The sequence below is a fragment of the Serinus canaria genome, chromosome 2 (genome assembly GCF_022539315.1).
Source record: "Serinus canaria isolate serCan28SL12 chromosome 2, serCan2020, whole genome shotgun sequence".
Taxonomy (NCBI): domain Eukaryota; kingdom Metazoa; phylum Chordata; class Aves; order Passeriformes; family Fringillidae; genus Serinus; species Serinus canaria.
In genome coordinates this window covers 346,822-358,828 of record NC_066315.1, presented here as the reverse complement: position 1 = coordinate 358,828, position 12,007 = coordinate 346,822, and the positions used below count along the sequence as shown (strand labels likewise).

Sequence of the window (12,007 nt, the reverse complement as noted above, 5' to 3'; positions counted from 1 at the left end):
GCTGCCGTGTTTTTCCCCAGCCTGCTTTTGGGAAGTGTCTGAATTGCTTTTGCTGAAACTTCTATAAATACCATCCCGATGCAGCAAGCGAGCATGGAAAATGTCAGTGGGAATGTGGGTTTGGCAGCCTGGGCCTCGCCGTGGGGATGGTGTGACAGCCCCAGCCGTGGCACTGCTGGGGCTCGGCGTGTGCACGGGGATGGGGGGCAAGGGGCCCCTCCTCTGCTGCTGCCAAGGGGCTCCAGGGGCTCCTCTGCCCCCTGCCCAGCCCGAGCTGCTGCCCTGCTGAGCATGGGCTGTGCCTTTCCTGCTCCCAGGAAGTCATTCCCGACCCTAAAGCCGCCTCTTGTGTCTCTGTAGCCTCGCATGGAGCTTTTGTCCTTGGATTTGGCCGAGGGTCCTTTGAGCGCGTGTTCGCTGAGCGCCACTGCAGCCCTGATGAGACATTTCACAGTGATGCTTTATGTGAAAAAATCTCCTGTTTTGGACCTGCTTAATTGGATGTGATGTCCCCGAGTTCCTGCTTCGGAAGAAACAGTGAACAAATTGTTCCCTAGTGGCCTCTTCCTTTCTTCTCCCGGCATGGAAAACTTCATTCCCCCTCTGCCATCTTCCTTTCCAGGCTCCCTGTACAGTAGCTGTTCCTGTCCTGTCAGTCATCTCCTGCCTCTCTTGGTACCTGGTGGGTCAGGACAAGAGTGTTGGGATGTTCCCTCTCTTGTTCTCCATTCTTTTCTTAGTAATGGCTGGCACCCTCTTTGCTCTTTGATTGCTGCTGAGCAGCGAACTGAAGTTCATGGAATCATGGAATGGTTTGGGTTTGGAGGGACCTTAAAGCGCCTAAATCCAGTTCCACCCCCCTTCCACTAGACCAGGTTGCTCCAAGCCCCACCTAACCTGGCCTTGAACACTTCCAGGAATGGGGTAGCCACACCTTCTATGGGAAATGTTTTCACAGAGTTGAGAATAACCCCAGGATTTCATCTGAGTGGTGAGAACTTGCAGCTTATTTTTCCAGATATAAAATCAGAATTGTTTGTTTCTGATGATTCCACTTCTCATCGGTCACCTCTGTTGTGGCAGCTGGACATTCGGGATTTTAAGGTCCTTTTGCCACTTGTTCTCTATGTTTCTGCTATCTTGAGTAATGCTTGGAGCTGCTGGGGTTTCCTTGCTTTATCTCGTTCTCCCTGTGCCTGTCACATACCCCATACTTGTTCTGCACCTTCCTCCCCTGAAGTTCCAGGGCTGCAGGCCGGAGCAGCACTGCCTGTGAGAGCTGTGTGACCTGGCCAGCAGGCAGATCTCCCCTTGAGCTGAGCCTTGGTGTGAGCACCACTGGCTCTGTCCCTTCTCCCAGGCTCTGCCCAGCCAGCTGCCTGTTCCCTGTGTGCCTGTGGCCAGGGCAGGTCTCCTGTTTGCTGGCCTTCCAGCAGCACAGCATGGCAGAGCTTTGCAGCCACGTCCTCCCAAAGCAGTGTTCTCCCGGGAGGGATGCTGTGGTCCTGGGGAACACACCTTGGTGCTGGGGTGCATGCCATGCTCCCTGGCAGCCCTCCTGCCCTAAGTGGCTGCACTTGCTCCCTGGAGGCCCTTCCTCCAGCCTTGATGTCTGGGTGCTGCTCATCCCACCTTCTCCCAAGCACGGCACAGAACCAGCTGCAGCTAAAGAGCCTGGTAGAGATGTGAACCCCACAGCCTTGCCTTGGACTTGCTGCAGGCACTGCACAGGTGCCCCAGTTGTGCTGTGGATTTCGAGGTGAGCAGCAGCATGCAGTGAGTGCTGGAGTTACTGGCACTGGCGGCGTGGTGTCACCAGTGGTGCCGGTCTGGTGCCAGCCCTGGGCATCCCCAGGGAGGCTCCCAGCAGTGTTTTATCTCCACCAAGGTCATCTCTTGGGAGCCGTCCCAGCCCTTTCTCGGTACCAGACTGCCTGCAGATGGGGAAGGATATTCCCTGTCCCTCACAGCTGCCACAATGCCCTGCAAATGTGGAGCAGCAATGCTGTTCCTGGGCAGGGTGTTTGGGTAATACTCACCCCTTGCCATTTGCTTTTGGAGGTTGGTGTCACTAAAGCCAAAAAAACAATAAAATGATGAGCCGCAGGACTTGAGAGAACACGAACAGCAAATGCAGTAATTCCAAAGAATGTCATGTTTGTGCCCAAATCACATAAAGCCCCATTAATGAGGGAGGCTGTGCCAACAGCCAGCCTGGCACATGGAGCGGGTGGCGCATCCGAACAGCAGGACTGGCACAGAACGGATCCTAAACAGAGGAAGAGTTGGTGTTACGGAGCACAGACCAAGAGTGGAAGTGAGCAAAAGAGGGGGGACACGAGTGGCCGTTGGCATCCAGCTGGTCAGTGCCTGTCGGGAGCTGGGAGGTTTGTTGGGAACAGGGGTGTTTTTAGCTGTGACATTTGTCTGTACTGTCTGAAACATGGCGTGTGGGGAGCTGTGCAGTGTGAGCATCTCCATCCCTGCTTGGAGAGGTGGAATCCTTTCTCTGGAATGGTTGTTCAGTTCTGAACAGCAGCTGCCAGAGCCAGGTGTTTTCAGAGTCCCAGCTTTGGGCAGCTGGCACCCGGAGCTGGCTGCAGAGCTCCCTGCGAGCTTGGAGTGGGCTAATGCTCTGCCAGCCTTCAGCAGGATCCATGGATGACTCAGGTATTTAGGATACAGTTAGGCTGATACTGATTCCTGAGAGAGCAGTGGAGTGCCTGACATAATCCGAATTAGCGGAGAATTAGAGGAGGGAAGTGGGTGCTGAGTGACGTAGTTTGATGGGATCTACTTTCCATGACATTGAGAACAGTTCCCGAGCAGTGGGATTAGTAAAAGGTGTTACTGATTAAATATTTCCTTGAGGCTTCTTTATGGTATTTGGGTTAGTCCAAGTGACCTCAGCAAGAAACTGGAAAAGTCAATGGTCAACATGAGATGTATGAAGTGGCCCGAGATGTATGAAGTGGCCCAAGAACTGGGGCCCTCAGTGTGTAATTGTGAATAAAACCTGGGCTGAGGCAGGTCTGGGGGGGATTCCTGGGGATCCATCCTCTCCTGTGAGCATTTAGTGTCTGTATTGGATCCTGGAAAAATCATCAAGAATGGTTCTCCCTGCCAAATCCCTGGTGGTGTGAGGCACTCAAAGCCATCCCCTTCTGCCCCGACCACATGGAAAGTTTGTTTTGGTGCTGGGGGATTTGAGGTCTCCCTTGTTGCTCTCTGCAGTCATGTCAGGCTGGGGTCCCACTGTGACTCAGACAGCTGGGACCCCTCAGACCCTGCTGGGACCCCTCAGACCACACTGGGACCCCTCAGACCCTGCTGGGACCCCTTGGACCCTGCTGGGACCCCTTGGACCCTGCTGGGACCCCTCGGGCCCTGCTGGGACCCCTCAGACCCTACTGGGACCCCTCAGGCCCCGCTGGGACCCCTCGGACCCTGCTGGGACCCCTCGGACCCTGCTGGCACCCCTCAGACCATGCTGGGACCCCTCGGACCCCGCTGGGACCCCTCAGACCATGCTGGGACCCCTCAGACCATGCTGGGACCCCTCAGACCCTGCTGGGACCCCTCAGACCCTGCTGGGACCCCTCAGGCCCCGCTGGGACCCCTCAGACCCCACTGGGACCCCTCGGGCCCTGCTGGGACCCCTCAGACCATGCTGGGACCCCTCAGACCACACTGGGACCCGTCAGACCCCACTGGGACCCCTCAGGCCCTGCTGGGACCCCTCGGACCCTGCTGGGACCCCTCGGACCCCACTGGGACCCCTCGGGCCCTGCTGGGGCTCGGTGTTGGTGGGAGCCACGAGGTGCAGGTTGCTGAGTCTGAGGGTGTGAGCTGGGCAGAGTGATGCAGGCACTGGTCCCTCCTGGGGCCCTGGAGTGAGACGTGGCAGCCATTCCCACCTGGGAGGATGAGGCTGCAGGCTGAGGTGTCTGTGGCTGCAGCAGGGAAGCCTCGGGGGGTGGTGGGAACAGGGGAACAGGTGCAGGACCTGCAGCTTCCATCCCACCTTCCGGCTGTGGCTTGTGGCTTTCAGTTCCTGGGTTTGCTGCTCTCTGTGGCTGGTGGTTGGCCCCTGTGCAGAGGTCTCGGGGAGGAACCCAGAATACCCGAGTTAGACACAGGTAGGCTCTTTGGGCCACTGGGGTCTGTAAAGGTGAGCACTGATGGAGATGGTTGGCATGGGGAGGCTGCTTCCAGCAGGGGCTGCTCCAGGGGCCAGAGCTGGGACCCTCGTGCCAAAGTGAGAGCAGGAGCAGGAGATATCAAACCCTTGGTCAGCCTGGAGCAGGGCCTTTGGCTCAGCATCCCTCAGGCTGCGGCTGCTTCTGGCTTTCTCCAGGACCTGGTGGCAGCACCTGAGGAATGAGTGGCTTCATTGAAATAGATAGTCTTACCTAAGTGTTTGTTATGAAGGTGAGTTTTATGTGCCAGGTGACATCTGCTTCTTTACCATCCTGAGGTTGATATTGCCTTCTCAAAGTCCATTCCTTGCGAGCCTCCAAGTTCCACGTGGGTCTGGGGCTGTCCACCATGAGGGAGCTGGAGAAGGTTGTTGGGGGCTGGAGCCGTGCAGTCCCCCTGCTCCAGGTGGGATACAGGGGTATTACTAACACTGTTCTCACAACTGGCTCTTGTTGTTTGCTGCAAAACAATCTCTGCCTGTGTGTGCAGATGCTGTTAGTCACCGTGCTCGCCTCAGAGGATGACGAGGTGGAAGCAGCAGTAACACAGTGTTTGTTGGGGTGCTCAGGCCCACGTGAGCATCCTGTGTTGTTGTCAGCCTCAGCAGCTTTTTAGCTTTTGTTTTGAAAATACTTCCTTTGCCTGCTCTGTTGTTCCTGAGCAGGTGCCTTTGGGAACAGGGCAGAAGGATGGGCTCTTTCCGTGGCTTTAATTGTTTTTCATGTTTCCCAGGGAGGGAGGAGCGGTCTTGGAGAGCTTTGGGAAGCACTGTTGGGAACATCCCTTTGGGATTCTGGGCTGCTCCCCTTTCTGTGGAGCTTGATGACCCTCCAGTCCTACCTTTTGCTTGGGTTGGCTCTTCCCAGAATTGTTGTGTTGTTGGTGTCTGCGATATCCCATGTGCAGAGCCAAGGGGCGCGAGGGCAGGTGGTGTGTCTGGTCAGCACAGGCTCCCTCTGCTGCTGGCCTGGCTGGGAGCTCTGCTTGTGGGCACAGGAATGTGCTGTGTGTGCTGGGCACAGGAATGTCCTGCGTCTGCTGGGCACAGAAATGTCACTGTGGGGAAGGAGCTCTGTGGTCCAGCTGAAGAACACCTCTGTGACCATCCTGTGCAGGCTGCTGCGGGGTCTCTGCCTTTCTGTCAAGGCAGAGGGATTTTCCAGCCTCCTCCATCTTCTGCCTTGTTCTGCCCCTGACCTCCATGTGGATTTTCCTGTTCTCTGAGTCCCATTGCTGCACCGTTCAGTTCCAAGTTTCACCCTGATGCTATTTTTCATGCCATTTCTTCTTTTGTTTGCAGGTTTTGGAATAAATGGGAGGATGTTCACTGTTTAAGTGATGGTTATGGGAGAGATTTTAAAATGAGGCTTGAGGACCTGAGGAGGTCTTTAGTCCTCTAACCAAATTTTCACCTGGCCTTTTGTCTTTGGATTTCAAAATCCCAAGGAGATTTCACAATGTCTGGCCTAATCATGCTGATGCTGCTCATACCTGCATCACCAGTGGGGAGCTTGGGAATTGGGAACATCCTGGTGCCTGGAGACAGCCCTGCTCCATGGGAACACCTGTGTACCTGGAAACAGCCTGGTGCCTGGGGCCAGCCCGGTGCATGGCTGGCAGCATGGCGGGGCGGCTCCTGCCCTGCAGCGCAGGTACCAGACCACCTGCAGGTTTAGTCAGGGTGCTGGCATGGACGGCTCTGCATGCAGAAGTGCCCGAGGTAGCTTAAGGAGCAGAAGTGATTGCTGCTGCCTTGATCTAGTATTACACCCTGTAGGTAACATCCCATTATCTTCTGGGGCTTCCCCGAGGCACCAGGGTCTGGACCAGCTTAGGAAGCATCATCCCTGCATCTGTTATCCCTGCATCTGACTTGCACCATTGTGGGTGCAGGATCTGCAGCATGGCCACCTCCGCTGGGTCCCTGGCAGGATGAAAGGCTGGCAGCAGTTTGGTGCTCGGCTGCTCTCCTTGGTAGACAGGAGTGTGGCCGTGTCCTGTTTGGGTGACATGGGCCTGACCTCACGTGTGTGGGAGGGAGGCATTTGCTTCACTGCTGCATCCCGGGGTGGGGGGAGAAGGTGGCAATTTCCTCATCAGCAGCTCGGGGTTTGCGGCAGGACCTGAGCTGGGGGTGTGCAGTGTGGGAGGAGGGAGGGAGCTGGTGCTGGAGTTGGGCTCTCCTGCGACTGTTACTGACTTCCCAGCTGGTGTTAACTCTCTGCTGGCTGGGCCTGTTCCTCCTCTCCATGGAAACTGTAGGGAACAACCTGCTTTGAGGCACCTCTCTGGGCAAGAGGCCTTAGAAAGTCAGTCTGCCTGTCGAGTGTCAAATCCAGGGCTCTGTGATGTAGGGTGGGCACGGGCACAGGGACGGGGCAGGGCATGGCATGAGGGTCCAGCTGGCAGCTGGAGGGTCTGTGGCTGAGGGCTCAGACATGGAGCAATGCCTCATCTCTCCGTCCTGACACCCTGGGGATGGGCAGGGGCTGTGGGGTGGGTGGATGGGTGTTTGTCAGTGTAGAGCAGGAGGACATTGTCTCTTGGGCCCAGGGTGGTTTGGGTGATCAGAAAGGATTGTTGGGGTGCTCGGGCTGCCCAGAAAAGGTTAGCACAGTGGAGCTGTGTGGTGTGCAGTGGTGCTGTGCTGGATGCTGAGCCTGTGGCAGGACTCAGTGAACATCTTTCTCTGTGCTGGGTCAGGGGACGGCTCTGTCTCCTCCCTCCTCCTGCTTGGGCTGAGGACGTCTCTGGCTCCATCCTGGCCCCGTGAGGGCAGCAGGCAGGGGCTGGCCCTGCCACCGCTCCGAGTGACGGTGCTGCTGACGCTGGCAGTGTGGGCTGTGACGCGGGGCTGCGGCGCTGCACCCCAGGGCCGGGCCAGCGAGCCTGCGCCCCGCAGCTCCGGTCTGAGGGCCTCATCAGTATTCCTGCTGCATGGCCGAGCTGGCTGCAGCTGGTTTGCAGAGCCCGGCAGCTCCAGCGCGGTCCCGACACAGCGCTCGGGGTGCTCCTGCAGCTGCGGGTGGGCTTGGCTGCCGTCCCTGGCACTGCACAGAGCCCTCCTGCTCCGCTGCTCCAGCTGGGCAGCATGTGCCAGGGCCCCGCGTGCCCCGCAGCCTGGCACAGCTGCGGTGTTGTCACCTGTCCTGCACCCTGTCCTCACTTTGTCCCTGGCAGTGGTGCTTAGCCTGCTCCGCTGCCCGCAGTCCCACTGCCAGCAGGGTCTGTGCAGGGCTGGTGGCCTCGGGCACTGGCAGCCCTGGTGGCACGCATGGCCTGGAGCTGGCTGGGCTCTTCACGTGCTCCTGGTGTGCCGCTGTACCTGCCCTCTGTGCGGGCACTGCGAGCTGTTGGGTTCCCTGCTAGGAACCTCATCCCTCCCCCGGCTGCCGAGGCAGTGCTGGTCTCTCATCCATGCTGGATGTGTGGGGCTGCGGGGGCCCCCAGACTCAGGCCCCTCTGCAGAGTGACAGCATTTGAACCCAGGAGGGATGGTGAGTGCAGGCGTCCCATCCTCCCAGCTGCCCGGGCATCTCCCTGGCAACAAAATTGCCCTACCTGCAGATCTCTGGAGCAGCAATACTGTTTGTGTCTGGGGCAACCTAGGGCTACCAGTGCCAGTGGGTCAGGGAGAGCAGTGACACCAGTGTCATGGGGTCTGGGGAGCACAGTGGAACATTTGACCATGGTTTGGACTCCTTTTCCTTTTCGGGGCTCCACCCTGAATGTCACACCACGGCCAACCAGCAATGGAATGTTCCCTGGCTCTCAGACTCTTCCCATGCAGCTGTTGCTAAGCCTCTCATGGATTATATTAATTTCAGCCAGATGTTCATGGCCATAATGTTTGTACCATGCATATGACTCATAGAAGGCCTGGTAAGGGACCAGCTTGCTTCTGTCCCCTGGCACCTGCTCAGGATCAGATTGCCTGTTACTTCCCAGCTCTGGGAGATGCTTCTGCAGCCCTGCATAGCCCTGGGGACTCTGGCCAAGCTGCTGTCCACCAGCAGCTTGTGAACAGGTGAGCTGTCACCTGTCATCTGCATTAGACATAGACACAGCTCCAGTCCAACCCAGGAAGGTGACGGTGTGAGCTGCCAGAGAAGAGACACATTAAAGGCATGTGGGTAGTTTCAGTGATGGCTCTCCTCAAACCCTGGTGTTTTCTGGTCTCGTTCTCAGAGCAGTTTCTCCATTGGTGGAGGCCTGAGGCAGCTGGAGCCCATGTGTTGCTGAGACTGGCGGGGTTTGAACCTGCCTTGGGGTACAGATTCCCATCTTGTGCAGGTGCCCTGCAGACATCAACCCCAGGATTTGAATCTAAGGCTCCATTTTAGCCTATTTTAGACATCTTTTGGAATAATGTCAAGGGGATCATGTCAATATAGGTATCAATGCACACAGCATTTGGAAACCTTTGCCACAAAACAGCCTAATTAGGTAAGAACAGTGCTATGCTCTTACTGTGGTATAGAGCAGTATCTTACTGGGGTGCAGGAGGACAGGTGTTGTACCTGTATTTATTCTTAGGTTCCAGTTGAGTGTTGTGCTCAGGTTCTGACTCTGTGTTTAAGAAAGGTGCAGACAAACAGCAGAGAATTGGGAATGCTTTAAAAACACAAATAGCTTTAAAAAATATGATCCTTGGGAGGATAGGGAAGGGATGTTGTCAGCTGAGGGGAACTCTCCATGTTTTCCAGTAGGTTTAATTAGAATTTGGATGGGATCAAAGGAGGAGGAAGAGCTGGAGCAGGAAGGAGGTCACAGGTGCGAGGGGGCTTGAGGAGATCATGGTGCAGGAGGGGTCTTGGGGAGGTCATAGGGATGGGTTAGACAGACCCTGTCAGGGGGATCCAGCATGTCCAGTCCTGCCTCAGTGGGCAGCACAAGGTGCATCCTGTCTTCAGCAGACAGTTTGTGATTCAGCGACACCTCACAGCCAGAACCTGCCAGAATATTTAAAAAAGCTGAGACTCATGTGGAAGGGGAACCATCTGGTGCTGTTGCAGTATGTGTTAAACCCAGGGTTGGAAAGAGATGGATATAGACGGTCCAGTCTCCCCACAGGAAGAGCTTTCCATCCCTGGGAGCACCGAGCTGTGCCAGGCACGGTGGACAGGAGCTGGTGAGGGTCCTGGCCTGGTTGCCTGCCCAGAGCCAGGTACCTGTGCCTGAGGTACCCCTGGCAGGTTGGCTCTGATGGCCTGGTCCCCGCAGCCAGCCCTGTCTGTGTTGAGGACTTTGGAAGCCATTCCCTTGTAATTGCTTCCTGCAGAATTCCTCATTGTGGCTGCAGTGCAGTGCTCCGAGACAGGCTGGCAGATGCTGTGCGTGTGGGTCGGATGCAGTCTGGCAGCTCGCACAGTGTTCCTGTGACCTTGGCACAGATGGCAGGGCTGCGGCTCCGGCGGGCTGGCAGGCGCCTTCTGCTCCGTCCTGGGCACAGGTGCCCGTTGTCTGGGGAGGGAGGGCAGTGGGATGTGCCGCTATCTATGGGGTTCGGCTGTTCGTCTCTGCTCCCACACACGCTTAGGATGGTTCTGGCAGGCCAGGTCACGAAAGATGAGTCTGGACTCCAGGGTTTTTCGGTCTTCAGAATTGTTTATTATATCTTATCTATAAAGTCCCTTCTCTGCCCGACTGGGATCTGACCAGCACGGCAGCGAAAGGCACTCTGACCTTCCCCCGAGGCGGGCACATCTTTTATATCAAAAGCTACGTATGTCATATTTACCTTTTATCTCCAATACCTATCACCCTCGTCACCGGATACACTCTCACCCCAGACCAATCCCCAAGTGCCAACACCACAGCAGAAGATGGATGACAAGAAGAAGAAAGAAGAGTCCTGTGACCTGCCTTGTTTCCTCCATCTTGTCTCCATAACCCCCCTGTACCAAAACCCCAAAATCTGTAATTTACTCTATAACTACGTTTTCCCTTCACCATTCACACCCGAGTAATTCCCACAGGTTCCATCTCCTCATGCACAGGTGGCACATCCCTAGATGGATCAAAATCAAGCCACCAAGTGCTTCTGGCAACATTCCAAGACCCCCGAGCCCCCCAAGGGTTCTCTCGGTAGCTCTGGACATCAGGAGTGATGTGCTGAGCTCCCACAGCTGTCTGCCCACGGGACATGGCTGTGGCGTGCGGAGAGGCGGCTCTGAGCCACAGCTCTGTGCGTTGGCCAGCGGGTACCAGGGAGGGGAACGGCCAGCGCAGGGCTGGGGCTGAAACCTGGGGGAAGAGCAGGACAAAAAGCCCCAGGAGAGGCTCTGGGTGGGACTTCTGCTTCTGCATGCCCTGATGGGATCTGTGGTACGGACAGGGGTGGGAGGCGGAGGTGGGTGGTGGGATCTGTAAGTCTGGGAGAGGAGGGAGAAGGGAGAGGGAAGAGGCTTGGCCGAGGCGCTGGCTGTGCAGTAGGGAGGGGAAGAGCTCTAGGTGGAGTTTGGCTGTGTCTAAGGCCTGGGTGCATCCAGAAAACTGGAGAAGTAAGCATGAGGCCTGCCGTGGAGGAGGATGTGGGTTCAGAGAAAAGGCACGGTCCAAGAAGGTGGTAGTGGGAGTTTGGAAGAGTCGAAGCAGTGAAGTCAAAGACTCCTGTATAAGGAGGGGGAAAGGGAGGTGCTTGATATTAAGGTGTTCCCTGGAGAGGCCTGGAGAAGCAGGAGAAGACCTGGGCTGGCTCAGCAGACAGGGCTTTCAGTAAGGTAAAAATAGTTTAAGGGGGAGTCAGGCATCTTTTTTTTTTCCTCCCCAGAGGGAGGGAGCACAGATCATACTTGCAATGTGAAGGAGGAAAGCCAGGGAGAGGGAAAAGGTGTGGAGGAAAAAGGAGGAGGAGGAAGAGAAGAAGGAGGAGGAGCACCCTGGGGTGATGCTGGAGACAGGGATTGCAAGCAGCAATGAGGGGTGCTGGGGAAGAAGTGGAGGAGGTACCACAGTCAGGACTCCAGTGGCCAGGGAGGAGGGTCAGTGCTTAGTGATGGTGGGTTTGGTCAGAGGAAATGACTGCCCTGGAACGAGACAGGAGTGAAGCTCTGGCTGAGGTGGTCACACTTCACCTGGTGCCCTCTGCTTCCGGCTCAGTGGAGCTCTGGAGGTCAGTGCTCCTGGGGTCTGTACTCCAGGGTGTGGGTGCTCCGGGCTGCCCGGGCCCCTGGGCTCCATGCTGACGGTTTTCACGTGTCCCCGAGCAATGGGCGGCCGTTGGGCATCACACAGCTGCTGGGGGTTCGCTGCCCCGTCACAGGTCTGGGAAAGGTGAGAAGGCAGAAGGTAGCTGGGTGTGTTGCAGGGCCGGGGCCGGGCCCGGGGGCCCTGGCAGGAGAGGGGCAGCCCCGGGCCGGGGAGAGCAGCGGGGGGCGCGGGGATGCCGCAAGGGGCGGGTCGAGCCGGGGCCGCCGAAGGGTGCGTGTTTTCCGATGGCGGGATGCCGGAGCCGCTCCCGCCCGGTCCCGGGGTCGCTGCCGGTGTCACGGGCAGCAGCGGCGAACGGGGGCGCAGCGCCCCCTGGCGGACACGGCCGGCCCCGCGCCGCACCGAGGCCCCCGCTGCCGGCCAAGTCGGTACCTGGCAGGGGCCGGGCCGGTTCTGGTCCCGGTGAACGCCCCGGCGGGGCCCGGGCAGGTTCTGCTCCCGGCTCTCGGCGCCGCTCCGACGGGGTCCGGGCCAGTTCTGGTCCCGGTGAGCGCCACGGCGGGGTCCGGGCAACCGGGCAGCGCCGTCGCTCCTGGTGCGGGCTCCGCCGCGGGCACTGGGCACGACTGAGCGGTAATAGGGGCCGGCGCTGCTC

At 57.6% G+C, this 12,007-nt stretch overlaps 1 protein-coding gene across 2 annotated transcripts in view; it reads left to right on the top strand.

Annotated features, from left to right (window-relative positions):
- AGAP3 (ArfGAP with GTPase domain, ankyrin repeat and PH domain 3) overlaps positions 1-12,007 on the top strand; it is a 115,493-nt gene that overhangs the window by 20,230 nt on the left and 83,256 nt on the right. The gene's annotated exons all lie outside the window — the stretch shown is intronic.